The following is a 24,969-nucleotide window of genomic DNA, read 5'->3' on the forward strand; positions in this document are numbered from 1 at the left end:
AGTCCAATTGCTGATTGAATTCAGCAGCTTGTTTCACAGGACTGAGTTCAGCAGTTACTATTTTAACCTCCTCATTCATGGAAAGGTTGCTGCTTAGGTAAAGATGCTGATTCCTGGCAACTGTATCAATGAGCTCTTGAGCCTCTTCAATTGTCTTTCTCATGTGGATAGATCCACCAGCTGAGTAATCTAGAGACATCTGAGCTCCTTCTGCAAGCCCATAGTAGAAGATGTCTAACTGAACCCACTCTGAAAACATTTCAGAGGAGCATTTTCGTAGCATCTCTATGTATCTCTCCCAGGCATCATAAAGAGATTCATTATCTCCTTGTTTAAAGCCTTGGATGTCCAGCCTTAGCTGTGTCATCCTTTTTGGAGGGAAATATTGATTCAGGAATTTTTCTGTCAACTGTTTCCATGTCTTTATGCTGGCCTTAGGTTGGTTATTTAACCACCTCTTAGCTTGATCTTTTACAGCAAATAGAAACAGTAATAGTCTGTAGACATCCTGATCTATTTCCTTATCATGTACTGTGTCAGCAATTTATAAAAATTGTGCCAGAAACTCTGTAGGTTCTTCCTGTGGAAGACCGGAATACTGGCAGCTTTGCTGCACCATGATAACGAGCTGAGGATTCAACTCAAAGCTACTGACTCCAATGGAGGGTATGCAGATACTACTCCCATATGAAGCAGTAGAGGGGTTAGAATATGACCCCAGAGTCCTCCTGGACTGTTCATTTCTGCTTAGGTCCATGATGGAGAAAGGGAGATGATGTAAAATAGAAAAAATATTATTTTTTTATTTATTAATTTATTTCAAAAATAAAATAAATCAAAATAAAATAAATAAAAAATGAGTAAAAGATTTTCGAAAAAGTGAGGAGAGAGAAAGTGGTTAGGAGATTTTGAAAAAGATATGATGATTTTTTTTTGAAAAAGGTTTTAAATTTTGAAATAAAAATCTGAATTTTAGAAATAGATTTTGAAAATTTGCTTTTAAAATAGAGAGAAAAGATATTTTTGATTTTTAAAAGGAAAGAGAAAAACAATAAGATAGCACAAGATTTAAAATTTTTAGATCTAATGTTCCTTATTTTCGAAAATTTTGGAGGGAAAATACCAAGGAATACCAAACTTAAAAATTTTAAGATCAAGACACTAGAAAAACTCAAGAATACTTTGAAGACTCACAAGAATACAAGAACATGAAGGAAGAACACCAAACTTAAAATTTTTTTGAAAACCAAAATAAAATTTTCGAAAACCAAAAAGGGAAATCAACAAGAAAACACCAAACTTGGAGTTTGGCACAGGATTTAATAGAAAAAATATTATTTTTGAAAAAGATTTTAAAAAGAGTGTACCAAACTGCCACGGGCTTAGACTAACGCTCTAGCCAATTGGGCAGTAAATGTAACACTTGTTTTAAAGAAGGATATTTTTAACCAAGAACAATAATAAGAGACTCTAAACCAAAAAGAAAAATTTTCCTAATCTAAGCAACAAAATAATCCGTCAGTTGTTCAAACACGAACAATCCCCGGTAACGGCGCCAAAAACTTGGTGCACTAATTATGAATCACACTTTTCACAACTAGTACCACTTACCAGCAAGTGCACTGGGTCGTCCAAGTAATACCTTACGTGAGTAAGGGTCGAATCCCACGGAGATTGTTGGTTTGAAGCAATCTATAGTTATCTTGTAAATCTTAGTCAGGAAGTCAATTATGTTTATCAATTGAATTGCGAATAACCAAGAGAGCATAAATTAAAGGTTACTTGTTATGCAGTAATGGAGAATATATTGGAGTTTTGGAGATGCTTTGTCTTCTGAATCTCTGCTTTCCTCTGTCTTCTAATTCACGCACGCACGTCCTCCTATGGCAAGCTGTGTGTTGGTGGATCACCGTTGTCAATGGCTACCTTCCATCCTTCCAGTGAAAACTACGCTCACGCGCTCTGTCACAGCACGGCTAATCACCGGTTGGTTCTCGATCCGGTTGGAATAGGATTTACTATCCTTTTGCGTCTGTCACTAACGCCAAGCCTTCAGGAGTTTGAAGCTTGTCACAGTCATTCAATCCTTGAATCCTACTCGGAATACCACAGACAAGGTTTAGACTTTCTGGATTCTCATGAATGCCGCCATCAGTTCTAGCTTATACCACGGAGATTCTGATTAAGGAATCTAAGAGATACTCATTCAATCGCATATAGAACGGAGGTGGTTGTCAGGCACACGTTCATGATTTGAGGAAGGTGATGAGTGTCACAGATCATCACCTCCATCACAGTTAAGCGCGAATGAACATCTTAGATAGGAACAAGTGTGTTTGAATGGAAAACAAAAATACTTGCATTAATTCATCGAGACACAGCAGAGCTCCTTACCCCCAACAATGGGGTTTAGAGACTCATGCCGTCAGAGAATACAAAGTTTTGATCTAAAAATGTCATGAGATACAAAATAAGTCTCTAAAAGTTGTTTTTATACTAAACTAGTAGCCTAGGTTTACAAAAAATGAGTAAACTATGATGGATGATGCAGAGATCCACTTCTGGGGCCCACTTTGTGTGTGCTGGGCTGAGACTTAAGTAATTCATTTGCAGAGGCCATTTGTGGAGTTGAATGCCAGTTTTTATGCCAGTTTGGGCGTTCAACTCCAGCTTTTGATCCTTTTCTGGCGCTGGACGCCAGAATTGGGCAGAGAACTGGAATGGAACGCCAGTTTACGTCGTCTATCCTTGTGCAAAGTATGGACTATTATATATTGCTGGAAAGCCCTGAATGTCTACTTTCCAACGCAATTGAAAGCATGCCATTTCGAGTTCTGTAGCTCCAGAAAATCCACTTTGAGTGCAGGGAGGTCAGAATCCAACAGCATCAGCAGTCCTTTTTCAGCCTGAATCATATTTTTGCTCAGCTCCTTGAATTTAAGTCAGAAAAGTACCTGAAATTATAGAAAAACACACAACTCATAGTAAAGTCCAGAAATATGAATTTTTCCTAAAAACTAATGAAAATAGACTAAAAACTAACTAAAACATACTCAAAACTATATGAAATTAACCCCAAAAAGCGTATAAAATATCCGCTCATCATATCACTTTTGATCTCTTGATCACGCTTAGGGGGCTGGCTTTTCGGCCATGCCTGGACCTTGTTCTTATGTATTTTCAACAGTGGAGTTTCTACACCCCATAGATTAAGGTGTGGAGTTCTGCTGTTCCTCATGAATTAATGCGAAGTACTATTATTTTTCTATTCAATTCAAGCTTATTCTTATTCCAAGATATTCACTCGCACTTCAACCTGATGAATGTGATGATCCGTGACACTCATCATCATTCTCACCTATGAACGCGTGCATGACAACCACTTCCGTTCTATCTGCTATAGCTTGAGCATGTATCTCTTAGCCTCCATTCCGAAAGATCGGAGTCTTCGTGGTATAAGCTAGAATTATTGGCGGCCATTCCTGAGATCCGGAAAGTCTAAACCTTGTCTGTGGTATTTCGAGTAGGATCTGGGATGGGATGACTGTGACGAGCTTCAAACTCGCGAGTGTTGGGCGTAGTGACAGACGCAAAAGGATCAATGGATCCTATTCCAACATGATCGAGAACCGACAAATGATTAGCCGTGCGGTGACAGCGCACTTGGACCATTTTCACTGAGAGGACGGACGGTAGCCATTGATAACGGTGATTCCCCAACATACAGCTTGCCATGGAAAGGAGTATGAATGATTGGATGAAGACAATAGGAAAGCAGAGGTTCAGAAGGAACAAAGCATCTTCATACGCTTATCTGAAACCCCAACCAATGATTTACATAAGTATTTCTATCTTATTTTCTATTTTAATTATATTTTAATTATCAAAACCTCATAACCATTTGAATCCGCCTGACTGAGATTTACAAGGATGACCATAGCTTGCTTCAAGCCGACAATCTCTGTGGGATCGACCCTTACTCACGTAAGGTTTATTACTTGGACGACCCAGTGCACTTGCTGGTTAGTTGTGAAGAAGAATTGAGATTATGAACGTGCGTACCAAGTTGTTGGCACCGTTGAGATCACAATTTCGTGCACCAACACCCCTACGGCTATATCACTTAAAAAAGTGTCAAAAGTATAACAGAAGAGTATAAAGTTTCTTCATTGAATGTGGAATTGGAATCACGATTAGAAGGCGATGATGAATCGGATTGCTCGTTAAGAGGCACCGACACACTATTCGCAAAAGCTAACCGCTGCAGAGCTTGCTTAATATATGTCAAAGTTTTTTCAATTTCTGAATCAAAACGGATTAATCTCGAATCCAGTAGTGACCGTGATATTCAACTTAGAAAACATAAGGCTCATGTAATTATTAGAAGCAAAGAGAAACTAACTAAAGAAAAGCAATCAACAATTAGCAAATAACTAGAATTAAAAGTCCTAACTAAGAAAAACAACTAAAAATTACTGAAAGCAAAAATCCTAACCACTAGAAAAATTAAATAAACAAGAAAAAAAGCTATTCACACTATAAACATATTAACAATAACCAATAATAAACATGCATTGTAAAATCCCCAACAACGCGCCAAAAACTTGATGAGCGCTAAGTACCGGTTTAGAAAATTCACAAGTTTAAAAGGCTCAAGATTCGTTGTAGCTTTAAACCAACAATTAACACTCTCAAAGTTTAGTTTAAAATGTTACAATTCAAATCAATAACTGGGAGTTTAGTCCCGAATCGTTCTCCCTAGAAATCATAATAAAGTGCTCAATCATTGGCTATGGGAGAATCGGGGGTTCGATTGAAATTGATAGAAATTTAAATAGCTAAAGGTTAAAGAAGCAAGCAATAACTAAATATCAAAAAGAATTAAACTACGAGTAATTAATGCAATTAACTAGAAAAAAAAGTAAATTCAAATGCTAAAAAGATCTTGGCAAGAGTTGAGGTTTAAGAATCACTATTCTTGTCACTAACCACAACATGAGAATTACAAAGAGATAACCCAATTTGTTAACCTCTACAAATTGAGAAAAGCTAATAAGACTTAATTAATCCTAATCCACAAGTCCTAACCAATTTACTAATTGAATTAGTAAAAGATTAGCATTAGTGAAAATAAGATTAATTAACGTCTCTAAATTATCATTCAACTTTGACATTAGTAACTCAAGTTTACTCAAGTTTCCAACCCAGGCCAAGAATGCAAAATCTACTCTATAACTAAGTGAATTATTTCATTAAACACTTGGAAGGCATATAAACAAAACTTCATAAATCTATTAATATATAATAGGAGATAAGTAATGGGTTCTATGCTCGACACGTGTAACAGTTTCTTGAATGACAAGTGGCATGCAGGGTAAGTAGGAAAATTAAGCAACATACAATGGGTAAATCTGACATTGTAATGCACATGAAGTAAACCAGTCATATATATATATAATTCAAATATCCATTTTATCATTAAACAATCCTGGCGGGAGACCTGAAATGCTCCACAACATTATTCACATTCCAGTCACTACTTCTCAACCTGGCGGGAGACCTGAAACGCAATGGATGAACATTTTGATTTAGTATCAGATGTGAATGCCAAAAAACTTGCATGGAATTTCAAAGTATTTGTTGTAAGGGTGTGGACAACTCCGAACAAGTTCAATGTCAACGAGATTGGCTCCATCGAAATGGTTCCTCAAGATAAAAAGATAGGAGCATTTTTTACAAAACATAAATGTGCTTTATATGTCATTGTTATGACTTAAACATGTTAAGGATATACTCACTCTTTAAGTATTCACTTCATTGTCACAGGGTGGCAGGATTTATGCAATCATACCAAGATCAATGGCAAAGAAATACATTAGTGTTATTCTTAAGTTCCACATGTATACTATGAGTAACTTCATAGTTGTTGACAACATGACCAAGAAAAAAAATGGTTAGTAGGTGGGTACTTGTGCTTTCACATAGAACAAGGGTTGAACATATAGAGAATCCAACTTTTTCTTTGGAAGCATTTCGATTTAGGAACCTTGCAGAGGTGCATACAGTTGAGAAAGTAGAGGATCTTGAACTGTTTGGTGAGTCTAAGACTATATGTAATGATATATAGATGTGCAGAAAATTTATAACCACTTGGAAAGCCATATCTAAAAGTGTGTTTCTTATTATTTTGTAGATATAATTGGAGAAGTTGTTAGAAAGGAAGATCCAAGAAAATTAGTAACTAGCATGGGAATAGAGACTAAGCGCTTGGTTATTATTGTGGAAGACTTGGAGTAAGTTTTTATTTATGTGTTTTTATTAAGAGAGATATGTTGTTTATTCAGTTTTCTTATTTATATAGTAAGATTGAATTCCTAGGGCTGATGACAGGAAGAACAGGTTAAGTTGTACTCTCTTTGGCGAAATTGTTGACCAGATACTCCCCAACCTTGATGATGATCGACTTGAACCACTTATTGTGGTCCTCTAATATTTTAAAGCAACCAGATGGAATGGCAAAACTTTAGTGCAGAGCCACTTTGAACTGTCCAAGGTCCATGTCAACCCAGAACTAAAAGAAGTTATGTCATTCAAAAAAAGGTCAGTACATTTTGAAAAGAAGTTGAATATTTTGTGGTTATATAACAGTGTTGTCTAACCATTAACACGTGAGTTACAGCCTACTCAGCGGTTCTAAGTTAACTTCAGTAAGGATTAGCCATCAGTCGATGCAAAGTTCATGGGCTGGGACTGATGAGCTCAACAATGGCACGACTGTTGTGAAAATGATCGAAGAAGTTTTGAAGTCTGTCTAGGTAATTTAATGTTTTTATTGTTAAAGTTATTATAATTATGAACCTATTTGTTGTTTCAAAAAGCAGATGAGCTATTAGGTAAAAGGTCTTTGATGTGTGGAAAACAATCCAACACAAAACTCACCGGCAAGTGTACCGGGTCGCATCAAGTAATAATAACTCACATGAGTGAGGTCGATCCCACAGGGATTGAAGGATTGAGCAATTTTAGTTAGGTGGTTGATTTAGTCAAGAAAACAATTTTTGGGTTGAGTGATTTGTGTTCAACAGAAGCTAAATTGCATAAAATTTAAAGGGAGAGGAAAAATTGACAGTAAATTAAAGGACAAAAGAAGTAAAGGAGCTGAATCTTAAAGTGCAAGTGATGTAAATGACAAAAACATAGATTGCAAGAAATGTAAATAGCTGAAGCTTAGAATGCAAGAAAATTAAATTGCATGAAAAGTAAAAGGAATTGGGTGCTAGGAATTAAAACTTCAACAAGAAAATGTAAAGTGCAATCAATAAGAGAAGTAGAGATGAAGTGAAGTTGCAGAAGAAATGTAAATGAAAACAGCAAATGAAATTAGATCCAATTCCTTAATTCTCAGAATTATGCAGAAAGAGAACAAGGATGAATTTCAGATCAAGAATTGAAACAGAATTTCTTCAATCTCAATCCAAAACTCAAAACAGAAAGTAGAAGTTGTTTGAAGCAAGAAAATGAAAACAAAAAACTAAACTCAAATCCAATTCTTAGAACAATTGAGAAGAGAGGTAAAAGATGATTCTCAAACTTAGAATCAATGAAACTCTTCAATCTCAATTCAAATTCCAAGAACAAGTTGCAGCAGAAAATAAAATGAAAACTAGAGAGCAAGACTCAGATCCAATCTCAATTCTCAAATTCAAACAAAAAAAAATTAAAAGATAGCTCTCTACTCTACTTGCTCCCTATTGTAGCCAGCCTCGTTACAAAAAATGAAAATGATGCCTTATATAGGCTTTACAAAATGAAAATGAAAATAAAATTGAAAACAAATTAAAATTCAAATGAAAATCCTAATCTAACTGATCCTTGTACCTTTGAGTGATGATAATGGGCTTTGCTTCCTTTGGATTTCAATGAAATGGGGTGATTTTTATTTGGCCTTGAATAAAAATGGCTTTGAAGAAGGATGGGTCCGGTTGGCTTTGGTTCAAGTTGGTTGGAGGCATGGGACATACTTCCAGGGGAGCGCTCGGTTGAAAGAGAGAGCGCAGCACTCCCCCTTTGTTTCCTTGGCCCAGCCTCGATAATGCTCGGTTAACAAGGAGAGCGCAACGCTCCACCTTGCTTTGGCTTGCCAATTCCTGCCCGTGTCACACCCCATAGTGCTCAGTGAATGGGGAGAGCACAGCATCCTTTTGCTTGCAAGTGAGGTTCCAGGTTCGAATCCCAGCTCCATCATCTAGCCAATTCTTCATGAAGAGTAGCACCTTTGCCTTGAGTGTAAGCTTCCAAGTTCGATCCTTTTGAGGCCCATTTGGAGCAATTTTTTAGTTCACTCTAGCGCTGCTGGCCTTGCTTTCCTTGTGTCTCCCCCTTCGAATCTTGGTAAAGCCACTTTGGTCTATTTTTGCTTGTTTTTAGTCCTTAAAGATGCCTTTCACTTGTGCCTCAATTTAATGTCAAATATGGATTTCTATATATCGTTGGAAAGCTCTGAATGTCAACTTTCCAACGCAACTGGAAGCACATCAATTGGACGTCTATAGCTCAAGTTATGGCCCTTTGAAGGAGGCATGGTCATGCTGTGAACGCCCAAGTTTAACTTAGCGAAAAATCTTGCTTCCAAGCTGAATTTTTCATGATAAAACTAAGTTAACTTAGTTAACCGAGCTTTGTGAGTGCTGATTGTCAAGCTTCCTTGATTTGGTCATGGGCTACGCTTTTAAAAGCATGGCCTAAGGCTCCAAAGTGTTCTCCAACTTCAAAGTGTGCCCCAGAACTCTTTTTTTCTCCTTTTTAGCTTATTTTGTGCTTCTTTGCTTCTTTTTCTTCTTATTTCCTACAAAAGATCAAAGAAATATACCATTTAAGCACCAAAGCATTCAATATTTAAGCACAAATCATCAATTTCTTATATGAAAGAGCATAGAAAAACATGACATAATGACATGTCATCACAACACCAAACTTAAACTTTGATTGTCCCCAAGCAAGAAAAGAATCATGTAGTAGAGATTGACAATCCAAGGTAAGAAGACTAGCAACTCAATGTTCATGGTAGGCTAGTTTTCTATTCATGCTACAATCACAAAAGAAATATAAATGATTGATGCTTCTATCTAGCTCAATTTATGAAATCTTTTCCTTATACTTCTTCCTTGAAGCAAGTTGTTGATTTCTTATTAACTTCTCCTTTTGGGGTGCTTTGCCCCATGAGTTGATAACAAAACTACGACTCTAAATGCTTTGTTTTCAAGTATTACCACTTGATATATAAGCACCACAAGCATTTAATTAGAGGACTTCATTAAGCTCATTTGTTTCTTTTCTTTACTCTCTAATCATTGATGCTCAGAGCCTTGAGCTTTGAGGGAGTGCATTTGCACTTGAGCCTAGCCTTGACTTCTAACTGTTTTGTTTTCAAGCTTTTTGCTTGATACATAAACACCACAAGTACTTAACAAATGAATTGTCATTAGTACTCAGAGCCTTCAGCTTTCTCATTCTTTCCCTTTTTCTTTTCTTGCTTTAATTTGCAATTGCTTTTTCAAGGTTTTCATGATTTCAAAAGATTTCACAAAATGTCCTAGATGAAAATTTCAATTAAATAAAATCTAATGTAATTGAACAACAATTAGCCATACTAGCCTTTCAATACTTGTATGCACATGCTAAATCCTTCTTTAATTCCTTGTTTATTTATGATCATGATGCTTTATTGCTTTTGAACTCACAAAAGTCAAGTTGGTAGTCATAATGCCACAGCAACATGTTACAATCAAAAATTCAGGCTATGCTTATTCATACCACACATGTATACAGAGAAGACAAAGACAATCATACAATTTAAAGTGCTGAAAACAAAGGAGAGGAAAAGGAACTTTACAACCTTGTAATTCATCTTCTCTATTGTTGTCATTTTCCTCCCATTCTTCCTCTTCTCGTGCCAAATTCAGAATGCTTGCTCATCCTCAAGCAACAATTAGAACAATGGATATGGGGCTAAGATGGATCATGAATGTTTTACACAATGAAATGTTAGTAGTACATGTGTTTTAAGCAAGAAAAATTGAGGATACAATCAAGGCACAAGAGACAGAGACATTGTGATTGCAAACTTAAGAAGGTGAGCACAATACATTGCATAAAAGATAAGTGGCACACCAAACTTTGTGTGACACTTTCACTTGGAATTAATGCAAGTATCCAGTAAAGATTGGAAGCAAATTTTGTTGCATAGCAACACCAAACTTAGAATGCAATCCTATGTCAATTTATTTGAATTAAAACTAAGCAAATGAAATTGTTATATGTTAAGTACAATCACCAAGCTAATTATCTGTCATGAATAAGGATCTCTTAGTGATGTATTAACAAAAACAATTAAGAAGCAAAATAAGTGAAAGCATTAGAAACAAAGAAATAGATAAAGTAAATAGAATAACAAAGTGTCAAACCAAAAGAAAATTAACACTGCAAAGGCATTATGGTTATGTAGACAAGTGATGTTGCTTAATGAATTGCATAGAAAATTAAGTGGCACACCAAATTTAGAATCTTAGTATGACACTTTAGAATTGATGCAATCATCCAGAGGGATTGAAAACAAAGTGTTGCATGGCAACACCAAACTTAGAATGTAACCATATGCCAATTTATTGAAATTTAAACAAAGCAAAGGAAGAAAACAAAGCAGAGAAGAGAAAATGAACAAAGCAAAGGAAAGAAATATTACCTACGGTTGACATGTTCTTCACTTTCTTCCTCTTCTTCCAGTTTGTTAAGAGGAACGACCTCAAGGGGGGAGAAGATTCAGCTATTGTATCTTGTCTTGGCCTCTCCTCAGCAAGCTTCCTTTTGTAAATAGCTTGATTGAGCTTGCTTGCTGGATTAGGGACAGAATTGGTGCTCTTACTAGTTGCCTTCACTTCTTTAGATTCAAGACTTGGTTTCTGTGTGATTATTGGAGTTTTGTCTTCATCAAGAGTTCCTTGCAATGGTGGTTCAATGAGCTCTTCTTCTATGTACTTGTCTGCTTCACTTGAGTTTGGAATTCTTTGGTTGTTTTCCTCACTTCCTTGCTCTTCCACTTCCTCCCTTGCACTCAACATTTGACTTAATAGCTTTTTCGTGGAGGAGGTTTGTTGATGTTCCCAACATTTCTTCATCTCCTCTTCATATCTTTTAATCACAGATTCAATTGTTGAGGCTTTTTGGTCAAGGGGAGTTTGAGGAGGTTGTGAGTGTTCAGGTTCTCTTGTCATCTCAAGTGCAGTTTCAGGTTCCAATATTTTTACCACCTCTTCCTTTTCTGCAATTTCACTTGACACAGGGACCTTGTGTTCTTGTTTTTCCATTTCCTCCTTCCTTGTATTCAACAATTGGCCTACCTGCACTTCCATATTTTTGAGGGAGTTCTCTTGTTCTTTCCAGAATTTCTTTGTCTTCTCCCAATGTCTTTTGACAATGGACTCAAGCTTTGAGAGTCTTTGGCTTGTGGAAGTTTGTGTGGGTGGTAAGTTTTGAAAGGGGCTTTCTGTTGAAGCATGGTCAAGTGATGATATCTCTGGATAAATATCATATGGAGCATTAGAATTCCCCTCCCAGCCACCATTAGAATCATGACTTGCATCATTTTGTGGTGGAGGAAAATATCCCATATGATTTTCTTGCTCATCTTGTGTCTCTGAAGCAAGTCTCCATGGATTGGAGTGCTTAAAAATTGTGATCTCTTGGTGATATTCCCAGCCACTATTAGAGATTGGTGATGGTGGGTAATATTCCATAAAAATTTGTTTGATCATAATATGAGTTGAACTCCATTTGAATTTTGGAAAACACAACACCAAGGAAAATTGAAATTACTCATATCAGAGATAAGAATTTCTTAGTGAGGCAAAAACTCAAACACCTTGGTGTCACTTTGAAACAGAAAACAAAAACAAAGAAAATGCTTGATCTAGACTTCTCACCCACTTAATCATTGTTGATCTAAATCAATCCCCGGCAACGGTGCCAAAAACTTGATGTGTGGAAAATGATCCAACACAAAACTCACCGGCAAGTGTACCGGGTCGCATCAAGTAATAATAACTCACATGAGTGAGGTCGATCCCACAGGGATTGAAGGATTGAGCAATTTTAGTTAGGTGGTTGATTTAGTCAAGAAAACAATTTTTGAGTTGAGTGATTTGTGTTCAACAGAAGCTAAATTGCATAAAATTTAAAGAGAGAGGAAAAATTGACAGTAAATTAAAGGACAAAAGAAGTAAAGGAGCTGAATCTTAAAGTGCAAGTGATGTAAATGACAAAAACTTAGATTGCAAGAAATGTAAATAGCTGAAGCTTAGAATGCAAGAAATATAAATTGCTTGAATAGTAAAGGGCTTTGGGAGCTGGGATCTCATAAATTAAACAAAAGAATGTAAATAGCAATCAACAGAGAAGTAAAAGATGAATTGAAATGCAGTAGATCTCAAACAGAAGAAAAATTACTTAGAGAAGCAATACAGAAAGTAAATTCAACTCAATTGTAAAATCTAAAAGAGAAGTTGAAGATCTCAGGGGTTGAATGAGACTAGAAAACAAGTCTAGATCTCAATTCCTTCCTTGATCCAACAGAGAATAATTGCAGAAGAAAATAGAGAAGAAATTAGTAAAGACAATTTAGATCCAAATCACAATTCCTTGAAATTATGCAGAAAGTAAATAAAGAGAGATCTCAGATCAAGAATGAAACAGAATTCCTTCAATTCTCAATCCAAGATTCAAAACAAGAGTGAAGAGTGTAGAAGTAAGAACAAAGAGGAAGAGAATTCATTTCTCAATCCCAATTCCCAAACCCAAAGTTAAAATCTAAAAATGAGCTCAATATCCAAATGAAAAGTAAAAGTGTCTCCAAGGTAAAAAGGGAAAAAAAAGAAAAAGGGTCTTCTCTAAATCAAACTAACTTCTATTTATACATTTCCTATTTTTGAATTTCATAATTTTGAGTGGGCCTTTTAATTTTGTGAAAGATTAAATTTAAATGATTTTTGGATCAAAATTTAGCCATGAACCACTCCTAGGGCAGTGCTTGGTTGATAGAGTGAGCGCAGCACTCCCCCTTGGCTTTGGCAAATTGTTGCGTGCCAAGCCCTGCCCGTGTTAGCCTCACTAGCGCTCGGTCAAGAAGGAAGGCACAGCATCCATGGGCCTTGGCCTTCCAATTTTTCGTGACAAGTCCCTTAGATCAAGCATCAGGGTAGCGCTCGGTTGTCACAAAGAGTGCAGCAACCATTTCCTTGTTTCTGAGCCCCAGCTTCGAACCTTGAGGGGAGCATTTTGGAAAATCTCTTTGAAGAGTAGCGCTCCTCTTGGGTCCTCTATGTCCTGGGTTCGAACTTTGTTGAGCTCCTTTTGGCTCATTTTCCTTTGGAGCAGCGCCTCTTCCTTCCCTTGGCTCATGGGTTCGAACCTTGTGGCCTCCACTAGAAAACATTTACCCTTGTGTTTTCTTGTGTCAAGCCCCGATAAAGTGAACAACGTTAACCGAGCGCTATGTTTCTTTGCTTTGTTTCCTTGGTCATTTGAAGTGCTCAGTTAAGGGAGAGACCGCAGCTTCCTTGCCTTGCTTTCTTGGCCTTGAGTGGCGCTCAAATAGAGAGCGCTGTGCTCTTTGAGAGAGCGCTATGGATTTTCTCCTTTGATGTGCGACGCTTTTGTTTCCTTTGGCTACGCTTCATAGGCCACGCTTTCTTGTTTCTTTCTTTTCTTCACCTATAAGTAATTGAAACAACCAATCAAAGTATCACCAAATTCACAAGGTTTATAAATCATTTAAAAACCAATTAATTTTAGCTTAAACCTCATGATTTAGTGTCAAATAAAGGATGGTTGATTAATTCAACAAAACTATGCAATTCCACTCCAAATCACTTACTTATAATGCAAGAAAGTGCATAAAACCTAATAAAACAAGTGAAAAATGCTTGAAAAGCTAGCATAAGATGACTTGTCATCAGTCTTAATGTGTGTAATGCTTCCCAGGAGGGGCCAACCTGGATTGCAGGCACTATTGTCTCAATCAATGCTGGGAAAGATGATTGGTTTTATAAAGCATACAGGCGATGTCCAAAACAGGTGGAAACTCCTATTGGGAATAGGTACGAATGTGCGAAGTGTGGCCACACCCGTGGATGTGCAGCACTCAGGTGTGTGTTCTTAATTTGAGTGATTATTAATGATTAGCATCTTCATTTTACTTGATATTTGTGATCCCTGTACTAAAATGATTGTCTCTATTATCACGTGAAACAACAGATACAAGGTTAAGGGTAGGGTCTTTGATGGTACCGGAAGTATTACATTGTTGTTGTGGGACAGAGAAACCAACCAACTGTGTGGAAAGGCAGCTGAAAAAATTGTAGAGGAGGATGTATATAGCACACCAAATCCTTATACTATTAGGGATTAAAGTTACAATTCTATTTTTCAAAATAGTATAAATTATATACACAAAAATACATCTAATTATTGGTTGGGGTTTCAAGGTGCTAACGAGGACGAATAGCTTAAAAGTCTGGACAACATGATGGATAGAATGGTTCTTTTCAAAATTAACGTGAAAAGTGGCAACATAAAACACAGTCATGAAAGTGTGTGATGATGAAGAAACAGTTGTGAAGAAAAAGCCTAAGCAAATGGACGTTAGCACATCTATGAACATCACCGTACGTGTATACCTATTCCACTTTAATAAGTAGATATGTTTTTCAGACCATACAATTTTTTTATCAAAATGTACATTAATATCTAATTATGATTAGGGTTTCACTTTAAATAGGAGAATAAAGGTAGCAACACGTTGGAGATGTCCAGACATGTTGTTAATCTTAAGAGTGAATTATGATCAGTATATGCAAGTGTTTTGAATATATAAAAAAATATGTGATTTAGGTTCTAAAAATATTCTAAGTGAACTGTCATGCATGTCTTTGTGTAGGATTCTGTGGAAGACTGTGTTGAAAGCCTCAAATACAAAACACCAGCTAAAAGGATTGCCGGCAGTTTGAAGTGTGGTTCGGTTGTTGATGAAGAATACCAGCTTTCAACCAATAGATTCACCCGAAAGATAGGGAAAAAATAAAAGTCTCAGACATCTGATGCGGATAATTTAGTTTTAACTAAAGTTGACAAAGTTATTTAATATTGGTTGTATATGTTTAACCATAGACTATATGTTTTGGAAGATGTTCTGTATTTGGGGATCAGAAGACTTGCTTATGTGCAATGATATCTAAAAAGCGATGTATCATCGTGAATATATTTTGAATGAGACTTATATTATATGAGTATGATTTATATTATGTTATGGTGAATGAGAATATATGCCTTAAACATAATCCATGATGAAAAAGATAGAGAAATTGATTTTAGAACTTATTTTTCACGTGATGGATTATATGTTAATACAAATTCGACATTATATAAAATACAACTGATAACCTAAATGGGAGTTTCTGATTCACAAAGACTATTTACATATTGACAACGACTATTGATATAGCCAAATTATTCAAAATATAACTTTACTTTAGAGTTGATTTCTCATCTGTGTGATGCGTGAGAAGACTACTCAAAATAGTTAACGCGGGTTATAGAATGGTGTATAAAGGACAAAAAATATTAATTAAACTTCATTCTTTAACTATGTATAATTATGGTGCAAAATAAAATTTAACCTTAGAGAAGCTATATCTAAAAGTGTGTTTCTCAAATTGCAAGGTAAATGAAATAGAAAAGCATATTAGTTTTTGAGTGGGGATTCAATTATGAAAAAGAAATAGAAACTACTAATTAAACTTCATTCTTTATTCATGTTTAATTATTGTGCTGAAAGAAATTTTAATAATAAAAAATGCTAGGTAAATGAAATAGAAGATTATATTAGTTTTAAGAAAAGAAAGTGAATTCAAGATTAAAAAAAATCATGTAGTGATGATATTTCTGAATTGGCATAGATTTCTTATGAATATAAAGCAATTTGTTGGTGACTTTGTATTTCTCTGCACGTAATGGACAAATGTATTATTATAAAGAAATCTAAATAAGGTTCAAAAGTATAGGCTATTATGTTACTGACTAATTATGGTAGCAGTCCTAATAAAAATTTTCAATATATTTCTATGACAAGGTCCATAAAGGGATGCCTTTCTAACAAAATATGATCCTCATTGAGTAAGATAAAGTTGATGGATCCTTATACAGATTAAGTAAAAAATTTTTCCTCGATAATTACAATGATGAAAGAGCCCATATACAATTTTTAGAGATGGTTCAATAGGTTTCACGAATAACTAAAAAGGAAAAAACAAGGGATCCAAAAGCATAAAGAAATTGGATAAGTTGAATACAATAATATATCTACTAATTGCTCGACTAAGTGACAAGAAATATAAAGAAATTTTGTTAGATAGAATATGGCTACAGCTTTCGTAGGTTATATGCATAAACCCTAAAAGCTTTATAATGAAGGTAGAAATGTTTCAGAAGGAGGATCAAACCAGGGGTAAAGTACTTGCAACAAAGATAGTCATTTTAATGGCATAATCTTTAAAAGTTTCAAATGGCATAACCGATCAAGTTGAGACAATAAAAAGGGTTAGCTGGCAAAGACGATACATTATATTGCATAGCCAAGGATGCTGCAGCATTGGCTTTTACATACACTACCACCAATAAATCCAATTTTATGTTTATGTTGTTTGCACACATTTGGAATTAAATTCATCGGGTTTCTAACTCTTTATGGCCATTATCAATGAAAAGATGATTCATTAAAATATTTCTCCACTCTGATACGATATGTCTTTCTAATGCAAGTAAGTATTGTTAATGCTAAAGTGAAAGTGTGGTCAAAGAAGACAGTTTATTGGGCGAGACACCATAAAGTGCTTAATATAAAATTAGGGTGGTTTCAACAGTCAATGCGTCTACACTTAAAGTGCCTGGAAAGATAGGGTTATTTTTCAAGAAATATCAAATTAGATTTTAGTTATATATTTTTTTTACGGCTATATTCCAAAACACTAAAAGAGGATATGGACGACAAGCAAATTGAGTTTCCATAATATGACTTAATAGGAATTTCTCCACCTATACAATACAAGGATTATACCTACATAAAGAAGGATCTTACTGAGTTTTATGGAGCAGGATAAATAATATTAAATAGTCATAAAACACATAAGACTAGAAACTAAGGAGATAATCACTATCATCTATTTCCAGTGATCCAAGCACGAATCCACATAAATATTATTAAGGAATATATATTCAAACTCATTTACTTTTACCAAGAGTTTGTAGTCCATTTTCATCAAATTTTGTTTTTTTTTTTTGAAGAGGATATACAGAGATAGAAGTAAAATCATTATGACATATACATATTAAGTAATCATATATACATAAAAGTATGTATGCATTAGCCAAAAAGTTTTTTTTTTACTTTTCTAAGCATTCAAATATAAGAAAATGAAAGCTGATTTTGATGGTTTGGGTTATACATATAATCAGTCATTTGTGTCTTTAGTCAACTCAAAGTACATTGCACAATAGATACATATTAAGTAATCATATATATAAAAGTATGAGTACATTGGCCAAAAAGTTTTTTTACTTTTCTAAGCATTAAAAAGTATGTGTACATTAGCCAAAAAGTTTTTTTTACTATTCTAAGCATTCAAATATAAGAAAATAAAAGCTGATTTTGCTGGTTTTATTTATACATATAATCAGTCTTTCGTGTCTTTAGTCAACTTAAAGCACATTGCACAAAAGTATGCAAGGATGAGCATAGTTACCAACCACTATATGTAGTTTTTTGGAGACTACACTTTTCGTCTATTAAACATTTATTTTTATAGCTTTATAGGTTAAAAGTGACAATTAATAATTAAGTAAAAAAAGTCACAGCTATATAGGGAGAATCAGGATATGGCAATGTGTATATCGTCTTGGTTAAATGTGCAAACTAGATATTATATTACATCGCTTAACATGTTTCATGTTTTAGGTTAACAAACATATAAACAAAACATCAATAGATTATAACAAAAGCAAAGCCATGGGCATTTGAAAATCACCGTATAGATGTGATGCAAGTATCGATGCATGTAAATGCTCATTGTTATAGACTAATCAGCTACAACATAAATAAAAAAAAAGAAAAATGTGTACTATGAAGTAGTCTAAATCCTTCAAAACAGATACAGGATTGCATGAAATACACTTTGTATCATTCTGTATATAAACGACATCCAATCCAATGGACACAAGCACAAAACATAAACACTCTTCTCTACTTAGAAACTTCAATTAAGAAATTTACAAGCTGCAAAAAGAAGGATCTTACTAAGTTTTATGGAGTAGGATAAATAATATTAAATAGTCATAAAGCACATAAGACTGGCAATCAAATCATAATCACTATCAACTATTTCTAGTGATTGATAATGAGAGAGGCTAGGATCAATTCGAATGTGGGTTAGGAACTCGGTTATCCAAAGAAAACGAATTTAACGTTGCAAGTATAGTCCCAACCCGATGAATTGGCCCCTCGAATCACATTAGAAATTCACAAGATATGTCACAAGAAAAAATAATGGCACTTCTTATAGCCACTGGTCAGGTTCGCCGGAAAAAGAAGCAACACCGGAAGAGGGAGAGCTCACCGGTGGTGTATATAGAAAAGAGAAAGAAAGAAAGAAGGAAAAGAGAGAAGAGAAAGGAAGAAAGGGGAAACAGAGAGGTCGCCGGTGGTGGGCTGGCGACGGCCAGGACCGGCGGGCTAGGCAGAGAAGAGGGAGAGAGGGCAGCTGTAAAGAGGAAAAAGGAAAGAGGGGGCTGCCTCTCAACAAGGCAAGTTGCCCTGTTATTGCCCAGAACGCGTCCTGTGCGGACGCACAGGGGCCTGTGCGGATGCACAGAGATGAAAACTTGGAGAGATGCAAACACACACAGCGTGCGATCGGTGCGACCAGTGGGGTTGCAAAAAGACGTGCGGACGCACGAAGACGTGTGATCGCACAGAGTTTCTTTTATAGCATGAGGACAAAGGCTCGCGTGCGTGCGCACACTGGTCCGTGCGCACGCACAGAGGCTGGGAATGGGGTGGGTTGTGCCCACGCACAAGCTGTTCCCTCGCTGCCAACAAAGGGACTGTCAAGTTGCATGCGGACGCACACCTCTGTGCGGCGGCACAGATGGAGCATGAAAGGGAGTGCATGCGGGCGCACGCGAGTGAGCGCTCGCTCAAGGTAGGGAAAAATTGGCAGCGCGCATGCACAAGCTATGCTGGTGCTGCAACCAGAGGGCATAACAAAGCTCGTGCAGACGCACAGGCTGGTGCATCTACACAGATGGCGAAAAATCAGGGTTGTGCGGACGCACAGGTGGGTGCGGACGCATAGGTGGGTGCGGACGCACAGGGCGCTGTTTCAGAAAATTCATTTCCTTTCAAAACCAAGGTTCCCACCCTTAGTACATCAACATACCAACCCCAAACCATTCAAATAGGCACAAATTCACAGTCCACATGCAATACAACTTGAGCAACTCAAAGTTCATCAAAATCAAACCTAAACTATGCCTTATATCACAAAAAAGGCAAATAAGGCAAAAGACTATAAACAAGAGATAGAGTTGGAATAATGTCACCATGGTGGGGTGTCTCCCACCAAGCACTTTGGTTTTAAGTCCTAAGTTGGACTTGCATGGCTTCATTGGTCACTTGGGAACTTCACCAAAGAGGAAGATCTCCAATTCCTTGGCATTTTCGGGTTGAGTGACATCCTTTGAACTTGATCCCTCAGCAACATCCTCTTCTTTTTGCTCCCTGCCACCCTCAATGACTTGCTCTTCAACTACGTCGCACCCGAAAATAGAATATGCTTCAAGAACGGACTTGTTGACTCCTCCAAGGTAAACTTGACTAACTTGCCATCCGCCTCAAAGGAGTAGACTCCCAAATGTGCATCTAGCTTGAAACGGGCTGTCTTTAAGAATGGTCTTCCAAGGAGTATGGATGATGGCTTGTTTGAGTCAATGGGAGGTGTCTCCAATATGTGAAAATCAACTGAAAAGAGCAATCCTTGAATATTGACTAGGATATTTTTGGCAATCCTAACAACAGACACAATACTCTTGTCAGCTAGTACAAACCTCGCTCCGGACCTCTTTAGGGGAGACAAATTCAACCTTTCTTAAATGGGGAGTGGCATAATGCTCACGCACGCCCCCAAATCACACATACAGTCCATGAATTTTATCCCGCCAATCAAACAAGTGACCAAACATGGGCCGGGATCATTGCATTTTTTAGTAAGTAAGGAAGAGATAGAATCATCTACTAGACTTGTGTTGAGGTTGCCAAGCTTTTCCTTGTGAGTGCAAACATCCTTAAGGAACTTGGCATATCTTGACACTTGTTGAATTGCTTGGAAGAGAGGAACGGTGACTTCAACATTCTTGAAAACTTCCACCATAGTGGGGTCAAGCTCTTCTTGTTTCTTGGCCTTCTTGGCTAAAGTTGGGAATGGAATGGGCAAAGACTCTTCAAGCAAAGTCTTTCTCTTGGGCTCCTTGACCTTGGGTGGCTCTTCCTTGCTTTTATCAACACCTTCATCCTTGTCCCTTATGACCTCCACTTCATCTCCCACATCTTCATTGTTTGTCTCCTCGCTCAACTTTGTAGGTATAGGAACATTCTTATCCAATTTAGTGCCGCTCCTAAGGGTAATGGCGTTGATGCTACCTTTAGGATTGGGTTGAGATTGGGAGGGCAAACTACTCGAGGTTGCAGCTTGTTGGGTGTTTTGTGCGGTTTGAGAAGGGAGAGTCAAACGGGAGAGGGCATCGGCTATTGTAGCCATATATGCTTCTTGTTTCTTGTGGAACTCTCGTTGTTCTTGCATGAAGGTGTGAATTGTGTCATTCATGTGAGGTTGATTGGAGGGAAGGGCTTGGTTAACTTGAGGAGGGCTAGGCCTACTATGTGGGTGTTGGTACTTCCCCTGAGGTTGAGATTGTGGGGGTTGTTGGTATGGTTGTTGGTATGGTTGTTTGTATGGTTGTTAGTATTGTGGTTGACCTAGGGGTTGTTGATAGTAGTAGACTTGGGTGTTTTGGTTGGGATGAGCTTGAGGAGCTTGGTTCCACCTTTGGTTTGAGTTATCCCTCCACCCTTGGTTTTGGTTTCCTCCATGTTGGCTGGATCCTTAGGTGTAATTTGGTTTTTGTGGGTAAGAGTTAGCTACCGCCAATGTAGTGTCCTCTTGGAGCTGAGGATACTCATCGGTGTAATGAATGTTACACGCACACACACCACATACCCTTGGTGGTCCTTCGATCTTTTGAGGTTGAGGTTGAGCACTTATCAAAGCTTGAGGAATTTGTTGCCCTTGGATGAGTTATCGCAACATAATTGTCATTTCACCAAGGGTCTTGGTCAAAATAGCATCTCCGGCGGGAGAAATTTCATTCACAGCTTTCGGTTGTGGGCTCCTCGCCCTTGAGTGCTGAGTTGAGTCCGCCAAGTCTGATATAACTTCCCATGCCTCTGCAGCTGTCTTGTTCTTAGTCAATGAACCTCCACTCGCGGCGTCTAGGAGAAGCTTGTCTTGGTGATGCATTCCTTGACAGAAATAACTGATAAGAACCAGCTCATCAATCCTATGATGAGGGCAAGCCTCTAGCAACTTCTTGAATCTCTCCCAATACTCATACAAAGTTTTCCCATCTTGTTGCACAATGCAAGAAATCTCTCTTCGCAACTTGTCTGTTTTCTGGGGGAAGGTAGAACTTTTCCAAAAACTCTTTACGTAACAAGTCCCAGTTGGATCTAACCTCACCCGTCTGAGCATAAAACCACACCTTCGCTTTTCCTTCCAAAGAGAAAGGAAAGGCAAAGACCAATACTGCAGCTTCATCGGCCCCATGTCTTCTTGCGGTTGCACAAGCAACTTAGAAATCCTTGAGATGCTTCAAGGGATCCTCTCCAGGAAGCCTATTGTACTTGGAGAGCAAGTTTATCGTGCCAGACTTGAACTCAAAATTTGGATCTAAGGCCGGATACAAGATTTGAAGTGGTCGTAAGTTAAGATCAGGAGCTCCGGCCTCCTTCAAGGTGATTCTTCTAGGTGGGTCCGCCATGTCGGTGTCACCTGAGTCACTCAAAGAGAATTCAGTACTGCCCACAGATGAATATATAGTCTCCTCATTGATTGGAGAATGATGGTCACGGATGGTTGGTGATAGTGAATGAGAGTGCTCCTCAAGGGAACCCGATTCACTATCCACAAAAGCTAGCCAGCGCCGAGCTTGCCTTAAACAAGTTAAAGTTCTTTCAATTTCTGGATCAAAAGTGGCCAAGCTCGGGTCTGGAAGCGACCGTGTCATTCAACTGAGGAGGCAATAAAACCATGCAATTATGAAGGGCAAAACAAAAATAGACAAGTAAACAAGAACCAACTTAACAATCAAAGATTACTAAAGTTAACTAAAAAGGAATATGGTATCTACAATTGGAGCCAAGTAGCAAACCAAAATCAAATATTCACAATATTCACATATTTACAACAACCAAAATAGTAGCACTCATTGCGCATAAAGTGAACTCCTTGGAAACGGCGCCAAAATTTGATAATGAAAGAGGCTAGGATCAATTCGCATGTGGGTTAGGAACTCGGTTATCCAAAGAAAACGGATTTAACGTTGCAAGTATAGTCTCAACCCAACGAATTGGCCCCTTGGATCAAATTGGAAATTCACAAGATATGTCACAAGCAAAACCAAATTAACCGAGAGTATTAGACTCCCGAGTCGTCTCCCTAGGAGCACTTTAGAACAACGAGTGTGTAATTCCGGTTGTAGTGATCAACGGGTTGTGAATGAAGAAATTAACATATAAAGCAATAAAAGAACATGCAAAATTGTAGTGATTGAACCAATTAAGAGATTAAAGAACTGACTATGTAATATAAACAAGTAAAGTATAAAAGAAATCAACATATAAAGGTATAAAAGATTGAAAGCATAAAAAAGGAGTCTTGGCTTGGAGTGAGCTAAGGGTCCTTTCCTTGTTGGAACTACAACTATGACAATTATAATGGATTAGTATCACTTGATCAATTCTCACATCGGAAAGTAAGTTAAATGAGCATAAGTGTCCTTAACCCACAAATCCTAATTTGCTTGCTAATTACCTTAGCAACAAATTAGCGTTAGTGGGAACAAGAACAATTAACAACCCAAGAATTGAAACTAAATGTTGGACATTCTAACTCTAGGAACCCACTTGCTCACTTTACCCAAGCCAAGAACTAACAATTTAGCCTAAAACTATGTTTGACATTTTGTCAAACACTTGGTGGGTAAAAAGCTTAAACATGAGAAAAATGAGTAAAGACTAAAAACTAAAAGCAACAATTGATCTCAATCAACAAAGATAACACAAGAGGGCATATAATCAACATCGAACATCAAATTCATCAACAAGAAATTGAAACTCCAAGAGAAAAGCAAAATTGAACTATAACTTGAATTAGAAGAAAGAGTAATGACAATGTAACTATAAAGAGTAATAACAAGAAATTACTTACAATGAGAGCTTGCAAAATCCAAGATCAAAAACTGAAATGGGACTTGAATGTAAAACTCTAATATAAACCCTAATAGAGATGATGAAAAACTTAGAGAAAAACTAAACTAAAAACTTCCTACTACTACTCCTAAAACTATACTAAATGATATGGTATGTTATGGCTTCATTCTCCCCTCCAATATGAGCTAGAAGACTTCAGAAATAGGCCTCCAAAGCCCTCAAATTGCGAGGCACGTGCTATTTTAATGAAGTCATGTGCGGACACCTGTGCGGACGCACAGACGCGTGCGTCCGTACACTTCGTGAGAAATCCAGGCCTGTGCATACGCATAAGCAGTTGTGCACACGCACACTAGGCGACACATGGCTGGATGCGCGACGCGCTCGCTGTACTCGACGCGCTCTTCTTGGATGGATGTGCGTACGCACAGGTAGCTGTGCGCACGCACACGCCTCTGAGCTCACTCCTTTGATTTCTCTTGCTTCCTTCTCTGTACATACTCTTCTTCCATTTTCTCCAATCCATTCCTACCTTACATACCTAAAAGTACTCAGCAACAATATCAAGGTATCGAATAGAAGGCAAATAGAATAAAATAGATTAAATTAAGTATAAAAGAGCATATTTTCATGATCAAGCACAAATTGGGAGGAGAGATCAAAAGCATGCTATTTAAGGGAATAAGTGTGAATTTATGTGATGAAAATCCATTCAATTCTAACCAAAATCATCATCAAATATGGATTCATCAGTGATCCAAGCACGAATCCACATAAATATTTTAATATATATTCAAACTCATTTATTTTTACCAAGAGTTTGTAGTCCATTCTCATCAAATTTTGTTTTTTCGAAGGGGATATACAGAGATAGGAGTAAAATCATTATGACATATATATATATATATATATATATATATATATATATATTAAGTAATCATATATATATAAAAGTATGTATACATTAGCCAAAAAGTTCTTTTACTTCTCAAAGCATTCAAATATAAGAAAATGAAAGCTGATTTTGCTGGTATTCTTTATACATATAATTAGTCTTTTTTCTTTAGTCAACTCAAAGCTCATAGCACAACATATACATATTAAGTAATCATATATATAAAAGTATGTATACATTAGCCAAAAAGTTTTTTTACTTTTTTAAGCATTCAAATATAAGAAAATGAAAGCTGATTTTGCTGGTTTTGTTTATACATATAATTAGTCTTTGGTGTCTTTAGTCAACTCAAAGCACATTGCACAAAAGTGTGCAAGGATGAGCATAGTTACCAACCACTATATGTAGTTTTTTGGAGACTACACAT

General features: G+C 36.9%; 1 non-coding gene across 1 annotated transcript; it reads left to right on the forward strand.

The window, feature by feature from the left end:
* Positions 1-21,714: 21,714 nt before the first annotated feature.
* LOC112759987 (small nucleolar RNA R71) lies at positions 21,715-21,821 on the forward strand. Its single transcript, XR_003180446.1, has one exon. It is a non-coding gene; the product is annotated as a small nucleolar RNA R71 (small nucleolar RNA).
* Positions 21,822-24,969: the final 3,148 nt, after the last annotated feature.

The sequence above is a fragment of the Arachis hypogaea genome, chromosome 16, assembly GCF_003086295.3.
Source record: "Arachis hypogaea cultivar Tifrunner chromosome 16, arahy.Tifrunner.gnm2.J5K5, whole genome shotgun sequence".
NCBI lineage: Eukaryota > Viridiplantae > Streptophyta > Magnoliopsida > Fabales > Fabaceae > Arachis > Arachis hypogaea.